This window comes from Capsicum annuum, unplaced genomic scaffold (assembly GCF_002878395.1).
Source record: "Capsicum annuum cultivar UCD-10X-F1 unplaced genomic scaffold, UCD10Xv1.1 ctg5319, whole genome shotgun sequence".
NCBI classification, from domain to species: Eukaryota; Viridiplantae; Streptophyta; class Magnoliopsida; order Solanales; family Solanaceae; genus Capsicum; species Capsicum annuum.
Genome location: NW_025861284.1, coordinates 8,612 through 23,585, shown reverse-complemented (window position 1 = coordinate 23,585; position 14,974 = coordinate 8,612). Strand labels below are relative to the sequence as shown.

General features: G+C 33.8%; 1 long non-coding RNA gene across 2 annotated transcripts; it reads left to right on the top strand.

The window, feature by feature from the left end:
- The first annotated feature begins 10,245 nt into the window (after positions 1-10,245).
- LOC107861085 lies at positions 10,246-14,974 on the top strand. Of its 2 annotated transcripts, XR_007050503.1 has the most exons (7): positions 10,246-10,345; positions 10,764-10,833; positions 11,438-11,519; positions 12,380-12,477; positions 13,400-13,462; positions 13,620-13,674; positions 14,781-14,961. It is a non-coding gene; the product is annotated as an uncharacterized LOC107861085 (long non-coding RNA). The 2 variants fall into 2 exon arrangements; XR_007050502.1 differs by having other exon boundaries at positions 13,400-13,674; positions 14,781-14,974.

Below are 14,974 nucleotides of genomic sequence, written 5' to 3'. Positions count from 1 at the left end.
TTTATTTCTTCCAGATTTGAATTTTACTAACCTTAATATTTGTATGGATTATATTAAAGGAAAACAAACAAGACATACAAATAAATGAGCCACAAAAAGCATACAACTTCTTGAAATTATACACACTGATCCATGTGATTCTTTTGATATTGCATCTTTCAGTAAGAAAAAATATTTTATTACTTTTATTAATGATTTTCACATTATGAATATGTATATTTCTTGCATGAAAAATCTCAAACTATTAAATTCTTAAAGGTATTTATTATTGAAGTTAAAAGACAACTAGCTAGACAAATAATCAAGTCCAATAGAGGTGGTGAATATTACGAAAGATAAGATGAAACTGGACAACACCCAGATTCATTTGCTAAATTCTTCGAAAAATGTGGCATATGTTCTCAATACACAATGTCTGGCACACCACAGCAAAATGATATGGTAGAAAGTCGTAATCGTACATTAATAGATATGGTTAGAAGTATGTTAAGTAATTCATCTTTAGCTTCTTCGTTATGGATGGATGCTTTAAAAACTGTCGTTTACTAGCTTAATAGGGTTTCTAGTAAAGCAGTTCCAAAGACACCTTTTGAATTGTGGACAGGTCGAAAACCTAGTTTTGAGGTACCTACATATTTAGAGTCTTCGACAGAAGTAGAGTTTATAACCCACAAGAAAAGAAATTGAATTCAAGAATAGTCAATGAATTTTTCATTGATTATCCAGAAAAATTAAAGGGGTAAAGATTTTACTGTCCTAATCATAGTACGAGAATAGTTAAAACTGAAAACACTAGGTTCATTGAGAATGATGATTTTAGTGGGAGTGAAGAACCACATAACGTAGAAAATTAAAGAACTTAGGGTGCAAATTCCTAAAACCTGTACTTCTTTTAAATTTGTTATTCATGAAATTACTGTACAATAAAATAATCAACAAGAACAACAAATTAATGCTCCTACTAATCACGATGAAGCCATAATTGATGAACCTGCAATAGATGAACCACAAGAAGTAGCATCAAGAAGATCTCAAATATAAAAAAGATTTGCTATTTCTGATGATTATCTAGTATACCTACACGAGTCAGAAACTAACTTGAGAATCAATAATGATACAATTTCATTTTCACAAGCCATTGAAAGTAATAATTCTTATAAATGGATAAATGCTATGAAAGATTAGTTAAAATCTATGGAACAAATTAAAGTTTGGGATCTTGTTGAATTACCCGAAGGTTGCAAAAGAGTTAGGTATAAATGAGTTTTTAAGACCAAATACGATTCAACTGGCTACATCAAACGTCACAAGGCCAGATTTATTGCCAAAGGTTTCACTTAGAAAGATGACATTGACTATAAAAATATATTTTTACTTGTCTCTGAAAAAGATTCACTCAAAATTATAATGGCTTTGGTAGCTCATTATGACTTAGAGCTACATCAAATGGATGTGAAAACAACCTTTCTAAATAAAAATTTAGAGGAAAAAATTTATATGACTCAACCTGAGGGGTTTTCTATTAAAGGAAAGGAACGCTTGGTGTATAAACTTAATAAGTCAATATACAGACTTAAACAGGCTTCCTGACAATGATATCTTAAGTTTAATAAAATAATTGTCACCTTTGAATTTAAGAAAAACAATGTTGATTGATGTATATATCTGAAGGTCAGTGAGAGTAAGTTTATTATGTTAGTCTTGTATGTTGATAACATCTTTCTTGCTACTACTTATCTTGGTCTGTTGCATGATATCAAGAAATATATTTCTAACAACTTTAAAATGAAAGATATAGGAAAGACATCCTATGTAATTGGGATATAAATATTTCGGGATAGATCACAAGGATTATTGAGATTGTCTCAGAAAGCCTATATTAATAAAACATTAGAGAGATTTAGAATGAAAAATGCTCATCAAGTCTCATTTTAATTTAGAAAGGAGTTACGTTTAGGCTTAATCAATGTCTAAAGAATGACTTGAAACTTAAAAAAATGAAAGACATTCCTTATGCATCAATAGTTGGCAGCCTAATGTATGCCCAGACATGTACAATATCATACATCAGTCTTGCTGTTAGGATGCTAGGCCAATATCAAAGTAATCCTGAAATGAATTACTGGACGGCTGCAAAGAAAGTGTTGCGATACTTACAAGGAGCGAAAGATCATATGTTCACTTATAGAAGATATGATCATCTTGATAGATATTTGGATTCAGATTATGTTGATTGTGTGGATATAAGAAAATTCATATTTGAATATTTTTCCCTATTAGCTAGAGGGGCAATAACATAAAAGAGTGTGAAATAGTCTGTTATAGCTGCATCCACTATGAAAGTTGAATTTGTGGTATGCTTTGAGGCCACAATTCAGGTTAATTATTTGTAGAATCTTATTTCAGGACTTGGACTAGTTAACAATATAGCTAGGCCGCTGAAAATTAATTTTGATAATACTGCAGTAGTCTTTTTCTCTAAAAATAATTATTATTTGAAAGGTGCTAAGCATATGAAATTAAAATACTTTTTGGTTAAAGAAGAAGTCCAAAAACATAGTGTCAATTGAACATATTAGCACCAAGCTTATGATTGTTGGCCCTTTGACAAGAGGATTACTGCCCAAAATATTTGTTGAATATGTTGAAAGAATGTGCCTTATTGATAGCAATGAATGAATTTATGTAAAGTCTTTATTATGTTATGTAATTGACACTTTGAGCTCAAATTATATATATGTTTCTGTTGTTACGTGTCTTCTCTTGTATATGTATTGTTGAGATTGTTGATGCAGATTTTGACTTACATAAAGATATTCTAAGTATTATTGTTAGACCCATTATGATTTCTAAAGGTTGTATTGGATAATAAACTAATATTTTAGTACATGGAATAAACTATATCGAAAAGATAATGTACGACCGCCATGACTTATATTGGTTGTTTTGTTCAATAGCAATAATTGATGCTCGATTTAGCATCTATAGTGCACATGACCATTGAAATATTTATTAAATCATTAAGTGAAATGTTACGTGTGCCAAGTGGGAGAATGTAAGTTATGAATCACGTTTGGTAATTTATTATGTGGTTAATAAATAAGTAAATAGTCAATTAATGTGCTAAATTCCTATTGGATGAGAGGAAGTTATTCGTTGATGTAACTCCCACCTTTCTTATCTTCTATAAGTTGATGGTAACTGTAGATAACTATTTTTGTCTCAATATAAGGGTCCTCTCTCTATATGAGAACACCGTATATTTTCATCAAAAATTATTCTATAAAGTTAAAGAAAGAGAGAAATACGTGAGAAGAAATAAAAGTCTTCGGCTATCAAGTCAAGAAAATCACCATGGATTTAGATATGTCTCTTGATTAAATTTTACTGTTAGTATAAATATATGTGAAAATTATATAGTTTCATGTTCTTGAATAATTGATAGAATTTTATATAATAGATTGTTTAGATTTTACAATATGTTAAATCCTTACATGTGGTATCAGAGTCAGTATTTGAAATTGTAGCAAGTATTTGCCTGTAGTGAAATAGTAACATCACTGTCAAAAAGTACCTTCGAAGCATATAATTTCTCCTTCATGATCATAGTCCAACCATAGTACAAATGTGTATAATCACAATTTTCTAGGCTTTGATGCCTACAAATATGAGCCTTGTATCCAAAGGTCAGTTAGAATTTACTATTTAAACATGAGAACAAATAAAGATAAAGATCATTGTAATATCTGATCTAAATAAAATGTAGATATCTCAAAAGTATGACATGCAAGAGTAAAACAACAACAACCCCAGTGTATTCCCACAAAGTGGGATCCAGGGAGTTAAAGTATACACAGTCCGTACCACTATCTTAAATGAAGTAGAGAGGTTGTTTTCAATAGATCCCACCTTAGAATATATAATAGCATGACAAACAAAAAATAAATGCACACAACACACTACAGAAAAAGCTTCTCTTAACCATGGTTATTTAGCCACGGTACCATAAACCGTGGTCAAATCAACAAAAAAGTATGATATTCCCGACACAAAACATATAGACACTAAAATACCGTGGCCAAAATAGGTATGCACTAAATTTTACTCACTCCCTCAATTTTTTTTTCATTTGCCCCCATTTCTTTTTGGGTTTTACTGGTTTTCTCTTCTCTAAATCTAAATTCAAAGATAAAATATTAGTGTTTTTTGCTTCTTCACTCCAAATCGGCTGGACTTATTCACCAAAATTTTCCTGCTTCAGCGTCTCTTGCTTTGGGTAAAAAATCTGAGTTTTCAAGTCAATTTTTTTTCAATTTTTGATGATTTTTTTAGGGTTTTTATTTTGTGCAATAAGGAAGAACGAGCTTTCTCCATCTTTCTTTTTGATTTTGGTACTTGTAAATCTATTTATACACATAAAACTTGATATCGGGTTTTGTTGTGTGGCTAATTTGGTTAATGGATATCCATTATTTTATCAAAATATTTTGAATGGATGATTCTGCTTTCAATCTGTATTTATATTGGTAGATTTTTTCATGTGAGTGTGGGTATTTCCATCAATATTTCATATAAGTATCAACTAAGTTGCTCAGAATCTTCAAAAATATCTTTGGATGTGTGTTGAATTCTCCAAAAATAGTATATTTTTTAAGAATCCGACATAGATGTGGTAATATTTTTGGAGAGCTTGAGCAACTTAGAGTATCAAAGTTCTAAACGTTTAGAGTAGTAAATTAATAGTTCTTCTTATGAATGTGAGTTTGATAAGAAGAACTCCATTTATTTTTAGGTCAAGTTAAGTAGGAAAGAAAATCTATGTGAAGACGTAAATGTTTTGACACATACATGACTACCTGTTCCATTGATGTATAATACTAATAGGAGTAGTTATTCAGTTAGTTAGTAGCATATTGCTGAGTCAGCTGTATAGGTTGTTAGACAATGATTAGTTAGTGACAATGAGCTGTCAAATAGAGTTTTCTAGAAGAAAGGTAGTTATTCGATATTTTGTATCACTTTCACAGCCTATATAAGGTACAACAATCAAATTGTAAAAAAAGTTTAAGAAGCAATTATAATTTTGATCTTTATCCTCTTATTAGCTCCATCAATGGAGTCTTAGCAAGTATTTTCACATGGTATCAAAGTCAGGTTCAACACTAAGTGTGTTCGATCACATTTCACTAAGTTTTCTGCGCATTTTGGGTCTTTGTCTTCAGTTCTTTTTTTGCAATTTAGATTTATATTACAGCTATATTTTATCAATCATGGTGCCTAAAATCGATCAAGTGATCCACTTTTCATTAGTGGATCTGATAGTTCCAGTGTTGTACTTGTTCCAGTCAAGTTAACTGGTTTAGAAAATTATAGTTTATGGAGTCGATCGATGCATATTGCTCTCTTAGGGAAGAGGAAGTTTGGATTTTTCACTGGTACCTGCAATAAGGAATCATACAGAGAGGAACTTTATGAGCAGTAGGAAATATATAATGCAATTGTACTTTCCTGGATCATGAACATTGTGAGTGAGAGTCTGTTATCTGGCATTATTTATGCCACGAATGCTTATGTAGTTTGGGAGGATTTGAAGGAGAGGTATGACCAGGTGAATCGTATGCGTATACACCAATTGCATCATGAAATTAATATGCACTTTTAAGGTACAGATTCAATCTTAGTGTATTTTACCAAATTGAAGAGTTTATGGAGTAAGTATGATGTACTAGTGGCAAATCCTAGTTGTGCTTGCCCTATGTCTAGAGAGTACTCAGATCATATGTGTCAACTTAGACTTTTATATTTTTTAAATGACCTGAATGAGTCCTATGACCAAGCTAGAAGACAGATATTGCTCAAAGGAGTGACTCTTACTCTTAATCAAGCTTATGCTATGCTTATAGAAGATGAAATACAATATTCAGTATATATAATGATTGTGAATGACAGATTAGAACCACTTTCTATGCAAGTGAATTGAAATTATGGTTTTGGACTAAGCAACTCTAACTATAAAGGCAGAAAGTATGATTATTGCCATCTCTTGGGTCATACCAAGGAAACTTATTATAAGTTGGTAGGATATCCAAATGACTGGAAGAACAGAAAGAAACAAGGCTACAACTCTAATTTCAAATCACAGTACACTGGCAGTAATAGCCTATCCACCTTTGTCAACACTGGTCACAAGTCTATTTCTTAGGCTGCAACTATGGTAGCTGGTCAAGTTGATGCTGCTAGTTCTATTCATGAAGTGACTCGCACACGAATGACCAAGCCTCACATATTCACTGAGGAAGAGTACACTCAGATTATGACCATGTTGAGCAAAGACACAAAAGATATGAAACAAGTAAATATGACAGGTATTACTACTTGTTCCTTGTCCAAAGCATGTCCTGACAATTGGATTGTAGACTCAGGTGCTACACATCATGTGTCTGCACATAGACACTTATTCAAAAGAAGTACCAGATTAGACTTTAAGCATTTGGATAAGTTGCACCTTTCAACAGGTGATGAAGTGACAATCTCACACACTGGAGAATCCCACATTTTTATAGTTGATGTGATCAAAGATATTCTACTTGTTCTAGACTTCAAACTTAATTTGCTGTCTGTTGCTAAGATAACTAAGAAACTTTAATGTTTTGTATCCTTTTATCCTAATTTTTGTATCTTTTAGGACCTCTTCAATGGCAAGGTAAAGGAGATTGGTAGACAAAAGGGTAGACTATATGTTCTTAAAGGTGGTTGGACAAGAGGTACTAATCAGTCAAGATTAGAAACTAGTTGCAAAAGTCTTCACTTATAGTTGCAGCTTATGGTACCAAAGAATTGGACACCCTGCTGCTCAGGTTCTCAAGTGTTTAGACATTCTGAAGAATCCTAGTGATGTAAATATGTTGAATAAATATTTTATAAACAGATAAGATTGTCATTCCCTGTAAGTACTACTAGATGCTCTACATGTTTTGAACTTGTACACATGGATTTATGGGGTCCATATAGAACTTCTACTTTTGACAACAAGTACTATTTCTTGACTATGGTAGATGACCATAGTAGATACATTTGGTGCACCTATTGCAGTTAAAGTCTGAGGCCATAGTGGCCATTAAGACATTCATTTCCATGATTAAAACTCAGTTTGGCATAATAGTGAAAACCAATAGATCTGATAATAGAACTGAATTTATTAACTCTCAATGTAAGATATTGTTCCAGTCTCTAGGCATATTACATCAGACCAGCTGTCCTCACACTCCTCAACAAAATAGAGTTATGGAGAGGAAGCACAGACACATATTAAACATAGCTAGAGATCTCAAGTTTCAGTCTCACTTGCCCATTAAGTATTGGGGACTATGTATAAAGGCTATATTATATCTAATGAATAGGTTATCATCTTCTATTCTAAGTGATAAGAGCCCATTTCAGTTAATGTTTTCCAAGGATCCCAAGGTCTCATATCTCAGGGTATTTAGATTTTTGTGCTATGTCACTATCCTCCCAAGAGGTGATAAGTTCACAGAAAGGGCCAAACCTGCAGTCTTGGTGGGATATTCAGAATCTCAGAAGGGGTATTTACTGCTGGATATCACCTCAAAGAAACTATTAGTCAGTAGAGATATCGTGTTTTATGAAGATACATTTCCTTTAGCTTCATCACCAGCACAACATACACAAGCTTCCTCATCTGAAGAAGATATCACTGAATTCTTAATCCCCACAGATGAAGAAATATTTCATAAAATAACTACTGAGAGTGTTACTGAAGCAGCTCCAATTGAAGAGGATGGAATTTCTGATGCTGCAGTCCCTGGTACAACTTTCCCTGGCACCAACCATGAAGAAACATGTCAAAATGAATGTTCCCTACATCAACCCTCTTCCAGTAGACCAATAAGAACAAGCAGACCACCAGTGTGGATGAATGATTATGTTGATACTTCCAGAAACCAGAGATGCAAACATCCATTAGCCAACAGCTTATCTTACAAAAATTTGAGTCCTACTTATCAGTGCTATTTAACCAAATTCTCCACTTTGACTGAACCTCAGCACTATAGTAAGCTATAAAATATGAAAGGTGGGTGGAAGTTATGAAGTCAGAGATTCAGGCCTTGAAAGCTAACAACACATGGATTATTGTTAATCTACCTAAAGGGAAAAATACTGTTGGTTCTAAATAGATATGAAAAATCAAATATCTTGAAAATGGTGATGTGGAGAGGTTTAAAGTAAGGTTAGTGGCCAAACGATATAGCCAATTGGAGGGGTTAGATTATCATGAAACTTTCTCACCAATGGCTAAGATGGTGACAGTCAGGTGTGTGATTGCAATAGCTGCATCTAAAGGTTAGAATCTTCATCAAATGGATGTGCATAATGCATTCCTCCAATGAGATCTTGAGGAGGAAGTCTACATGGAAATGCCAGAAGGATTTAGAAGACAAGGGGAGCACAAGGTATTTAAGTTGATCAAATCCTTGTATGGTCTTAAGCAGGCCTCCAGGCAGTGGAATCTTAAGATCACTCATGCCTTACTTGATGCTGGTTTTACCCATAGTGCACATGATTATTCCCTATTCACTCTGCATCAAGGTAATGATACTGTTATAGTTCTTGTTTATGTTGATAATTTTCTAATCACCGGAAGCAGTGCGTCCTTGATCAATGCTACCAAAATCAAGTTGCATCAGAAGTTTAAGATGAAAGACTTGGGGGATCTCAAGTATTTTTTGAGTATTGAAGTTTTAAAATCAACATCAAGGATCATTCTGAACCAAAGAAAGTATATTCTAGAGTTGATTGCTGAAACAGGTCTTAGTGGTGATAAGCTTGCTATTACTCCCTTAGAGTCTAATGTCAGGCTCACCTCCATTGAGTATGATTAAGCCACAGGTGTACAAGGTGATGAACTGTTGTCTAACATTTCCTCTTACTAAAGACTTATTGGTAAACTTATGTATGCCACTATTACAAGGCCAAACATTAAATTTGCTGTCTAGGCTCTCAGCCAATTCATGCAACATCCCAAGAAGTCTCATTGGGAAGCAACTGCTAGGGTAGTCAGGTACCTTAAAAATTTTGTTGGCCAAGGTGTCTAGTTAAAGGCTGAACCTGCTAATACTCTGACTTGCTGGTGTGACTTCGATTGGGCTGCTTGTCCAAACACCAGAAGATCAGTTACTGGTTATGCCATTCACTTTGGTGAATCACTCATATCATGGAAGTCCAAGAAGCAACACACTATTTCCAGGAGTTCTACTGAAGCTGAGTACAAAAGCATGGCTTCAGCAGTTACAGAACTCACTTGGCTGGTTGGATTATTTTAGGAACTTAATGTCCTGTCACCCTCCCCATTTTAGTTTATAGTGACAGTAATTCAACCATTCAATTGGCCAATAACCCTGTGTTTCATGAGAGAATCAAATACATTGAGATTGACTGTCATTTCACTAGGGACAAAATCAAAGATGGCTTGATTAAGGCTCTATATGTTCAGTCTAATGATCAACTTGCTGATCTACTTACCAAGGGCCTAAGTCTTGCTCAACATGCTTACTTACTTAGCAAGCTTGGTGTGCTAAACATTTTGCACCCTGCAGCTTGAGGGGGAGTGTTTTGACACATACACGACTACCTATTCCATTGATGTGTAACACTGATAGGAGTATTTATTCAGTTAGTTAGTAGCATATTGCTGAGTCAGCTGTATAGGTTGTTAGAAGTTGTTAGACAATGATTAGTTAGTGACAATGAGCTGTCAAATAAAGTGTTCTAGAAGAAAGGTAGTTATTAGATATTTTGTATCACTTTCACAGCCTATATAAGGCACAATAATCAGATTGTAACACAAGTTTAAGAAGCAGTTATAATTTTGATCATTCTCCTCTTCTTAGCTCCATCAATGGAGTCTTCTTAGCTCCATCAATGGAGTCTTAGCAAGTATTTTCACAGTAAACTTGATTAAATGAATAAAATGATGTATAGAGATCTTTGAAACAGCCTCTCTACTTCTTTAGAGGTAGTGGTATGAACTGTTTGTTGTTTGTTTTGATGTATAGAGATCTTTAACTGTAACAACTCAGACTTTTTAATGAGGGATAAATGAGTAATTTGTTCAATTATTATTAATTAAAATTAATTAAGAGGATTTAATAAGAATGGGCCCCATCCACTCCCTTATTTCAGTTTCACACTTAAAATAAAGAAAAGGAAGAAGAGATTATTATTAGGGTAATTGACCCCTTAACTGTTGTGAGAAGAAAAGTTCTGGGTTACTTTTTGTGGCTTACAGAAGAATGTTATTGCTGTTTGGAGTGATTTTAGCCTTCAGGTAATCTATATCTGCTACTGAAGTGGAGATATTAATATTGGTTATTGTTGAATGAGATTTCAAAAAAAAAAAAAAAAAAACCAGCGTGCATATTCCAAACTCTTCTGCATGCTTTCTGTTTCAAGTAACTATTGATTAGTAGTGGTTTGATTAATAATAAGTAATGGTTAACTAAGCTGAGTGCAAATTGCTTTTGCTATTGCTGTTTCAATTCGTCTTTGTATATTGATTAAGGGTAATGGAACTACTGGCCAATATTTTAATAGTCATGTTTTGGCGGCCTCCCTTATTAGATTATCCTTAATTCACGGATAATGATGTAAGATATTAAGGTTTAGCTTTAACCTTAAACAATAAGGATATTGGAATTTGATCCCGAATAATATAATTGATATCGTTATTTAATATTTTTGCATAGATTGAAGCCATTGAAGGCTATTTGGTTGTGTTCTACGCATAGTGAGGTTGTGGAACTTGTCTTTAGCGAGGTAAGTGAGACTTTAAACTTTGATGCTTGCTTTTCAATTTTGTTTTATAAAAATTATATTTTTCTGCCTAGTCCATGTGTTGGGACAAACATGAACTTGGTAGAATATGAGGCCTTTGACTAGCTGTGGATATTTATCTTGTGAAGTGTATTGAGAATCAGTTAGAGGTGAAATGTGAGGTGAGGTTGGGGCGTTGAATATATTTTCTTCGCTGCCGTTATAGTCTCTAGGGGCATACATAGCTATCGTAATATGTTAGGGGCATTACTTATGCTGCCGTAATATGTTAGGGGCTTGTACATGCTGCCGTAGTAGACTTTTTGGGGCATTATATATGCTGCCGTGGACTTGTCGGGGTGCTAGGCCGATCACCTTCACTGCCATTTATGACAAGTCGTGAGAGTGGATTGAGTTGAGATATAGAGTGACATTTTTAAACTTCCTTTTGGATCTTATTAACATTACCTTATGAGGGATATTATGTACATATTATTTGTGTATTTTGTATTTTCTAACACTTGTTCCAGGGGTATTAAAGTAGCGAGTCGAGGATCTTACTGGGTTATATTTATATATACCTCACTCCTCACTTGCATATCTGCAGATACGGATGCGGAGAGAAAGACACGGATGCGGAGAGAAAGACTTGTGGCTGACGGTCTTTACTTATGGACTCTGTTGCTGAGGTGAACCTTTGCATTATTCGTGGAGGCTGTCATCCAGCTTTAGTCATTTTAGATTATATTCCTTTTCATTGGGTTTGTATGCCCGAACGCTGAACTCATGTAACTTATTTAGATGCTCCATGGTCTAGTGTGGGGTTTGGGTTAGAGATTGGTTATCTAAACTACTGTTGTTTTCGTAAATCGTTATGCAATATCTTGTTGGATAATTACCTTGCGATAATGGTTATTTCATGCATTTGGAGTTGCTTATGTTTTTATTTCAGCGACTATGGACATTGTGAATGTATGGGGAATTAGTTCTCCCGACAAGTGTCGTTAGTGGAAGCCAGTCACGCCCATGAGGTTTTCTGGACGTGACATTAACAGTTGCTACTCTTTTTCTTATCAGTATGTTTTTGTTATATTGAAAAATTTTCTGTTGAAAATTTAGTGGGAGATTGAAGATTGAGGTGCTTAAAATGTTAGAATTGATGGGCGTACATGCTTAAGCTTTGTCCTCGTATAATAAGCCCTCATCAAACTAACTAATAGTAAGACCATGAAGCACATATATGTGTGTGTGAGATATAGGTTCTGTTTTGTGGGCTTATGAAGCATCACATATAAAGATGTAAAAAGAGAAGTGAAAAAGTGAATGGACTTTGTAGGTTAGTAGAATGATTTTCTGCATGATGCTGCGATGAATTAGCAAATTTATTCTCGCTCATAAGGAAGTTATCGTGAATTTGCCTTTTGCTCCTTTATATTGTAATTGGTTTTCTATTGAGTTATTCTTATATTCTATTAGGTGCTTCAAACTCATGAGTCACTACATTATGTTAGTTTTTCTTCTCACTTTAGTCCCCCATTGTAATTGGCAGGTTGACGTTGTAGACTTAATTGATGAAGAATCATCTTAGATATGTGAGAGAATCTGATGAAGTGAAGGATCTCTAGTTCTCATCTGTAGTCCATAGAGGTAGGCTCTCTTGTGACAACTTATATTTATGTAACAATGAGTCACTACTAGGTTGATTTTGGTGCTGGTATAGATAATAGGTATTAAATGGTTATTGTGCCAGCTAATAATCTTGATTCACTACATTATTTTGATTTCTCTTACCGTTGTTTTTGAACCTTTGATCATCATACTGCAACCAGGTGGCTGTGAGTTGTTGTCCACTTTATTGATCGACCAAATGAGCTTTTTTAACAAGATACTTACTGCAGAGATGCAATATTTTGTTTTCTTGGTTTAAGCTAGATAATTTCTGCATTGTTGTAACTTTTATCTGTGTATGTTATCGTGTTTGTTGTTATTGGAGATTATTTTTCTGAATATCATTTAAGTTTGCATTGAAAATTATAAGCAGATAGTTGTGTTTTTTGCTATATCATAATATTCAATTTTATGAGTACTGTTTAGGCTTGATACAATTTCCAACTTCAATATGGAGTTTGTGTAGTCATTTAGAATCTTAACGTAACTGCTTCTGTAAATGGCAATCAGTTTATAAGGGACTATTTATTATTATTCATTAGAGATCGAAAAGGTCTTCTATTTCCTGATGGTACATTTTATACATGGTCATGAGCTCATTTTATTTTTCATGCAACACATTTTCTGTTGCTTGGACCTTTCAAAATGAAAGAAAGTCACTTAAGCTTACTTGGAGCCATCTCATTTTAATTAGAGTTGTGATTGCTTTTCAGTTTACCAATTAGCTATCCTCACACTTAGATGATTTTACTTGTTTAAGTTGATCTATAGTAAAGACACTGTTTGAAAATACATTATTGCCTTAAATGTTGGATTTATGTCACTTTAACATTAATAAATACTAGTGTACCATATACAAACAATAAATGAAAAATCCTCACCTTGTTACGAAACCCCTCAGGTAATACCCTATTACAGATTCATCAAGCATCCTGCTCAAGTTGCTAAATGGAAAGCATAGGAGGTAAGAGATCCCCTTACGTGAGTCCTTTTAATCTAAATATATTATGTTAATTAGAATGTGTCATATTTTGTCACAAGGGACACCTTACAATGTTAAGGTTACTTTTCTATTTGTTCCCAAGTAAAGAGGTAACCTTAGGTAGGGGCTTTAATGGCAGTTTGGCGACACAATGAGTTCATTGATGAAGAAGCGAAAACAGAGTCTGTTGACAGGTAAGTTTGGCCTCCTTTATAACAATTACATGGCTTTGAAATTATTGAATTCTCGCAAATGCTCTCTTCCACACTCCATACTTGGATGATCTTTCTCAGTGTTCGCATTTGCATTTTTAAACCTATGTCAACCTTCATGGGCTTACATTGAAATTGAATTATGTTAAGATATCTTAACAATTCTAGTTTTAGTTAAAAAAATCAGCTGGTATTGTGTATTTTTTGGTGTGATTTATGCTATTTTCTTTGCTTCTTTGAAATAGCCTCTATATTCAAGTAGATCACGCTCTCTATTGTTTCTTATAGTCCAGATATAAGGAATTTAGCTTCTATTAAGAATGTCTTTGGCTCTATGAACAGAAATCATAGGTAAAGAATCTCTGTGTCAATATGCAAATCTAATCCCTTTCCTCTATTTTTCTCCTAGTCTTTTTTCAAAACAAATATGGTTGTTAATTGGCACGACAATGACTATTCAATTGTTAGTATGTTCTTTGAGCTATTTTCTATATGTTTACTTTTTTGGCTGGTATCTTAGTCGTATGATTAAAGTGTATACAGATCTGTCCTGAAAACTACAGTGTAAATTAAGAAATTCTATAGCTGGCTGAATGTAATGTGTGTGTATGCATAGGGCTGTGTTTTGTATAATTTGCAGTTTACATTTGGAATCCTAGTGGATCTTGACACTTCTTTAACTTTTCACCGTTGTCAAAATGCTACAATTAAGGATGAGTAGAGTACAATATACCCTTTGATGATTCAACACTTTCCTAGATCTTACTCATAGCGAGAACTTTAGTGTACCGAATTGCCCTTTAAGGAGAGTAGCATACAATGCTTTCCTTTGCATAGACTTCTCTGGATTGCCGGTTATAAATCTTCTACAGTGGTTGGCTTGTTGAATACTTGTGTCTTTATGGTGGTTAGATATTTTGATATCCTGTTGTCCTTCTACTTTATCTTATTCAGATTTTGATATAGCAATTTCAACCAAGTAGACGAGTGATTTTTCCTCTTGTTAGATTCATCATTTGTAACTTGCATCTGTAACTAATCTTTGTGTCATTCTCTTAGGCTGTGGATAACCTTCTCTCTAAATGCAGGATCTAACTTGCCAATTCATCATTGGTCTAAATTTCCGTCGACTTCAACTCATGTTATGTGAATATGGAATAGATTAATCATATTATGTAGTGAAACTTGGATCATTTATAGCAATGATTTATGTATCATGTTCAGTGTGTTGGTGAATGCTCACCAGTGATGTAATTGATATTAGGAATATAATGATTTTTTT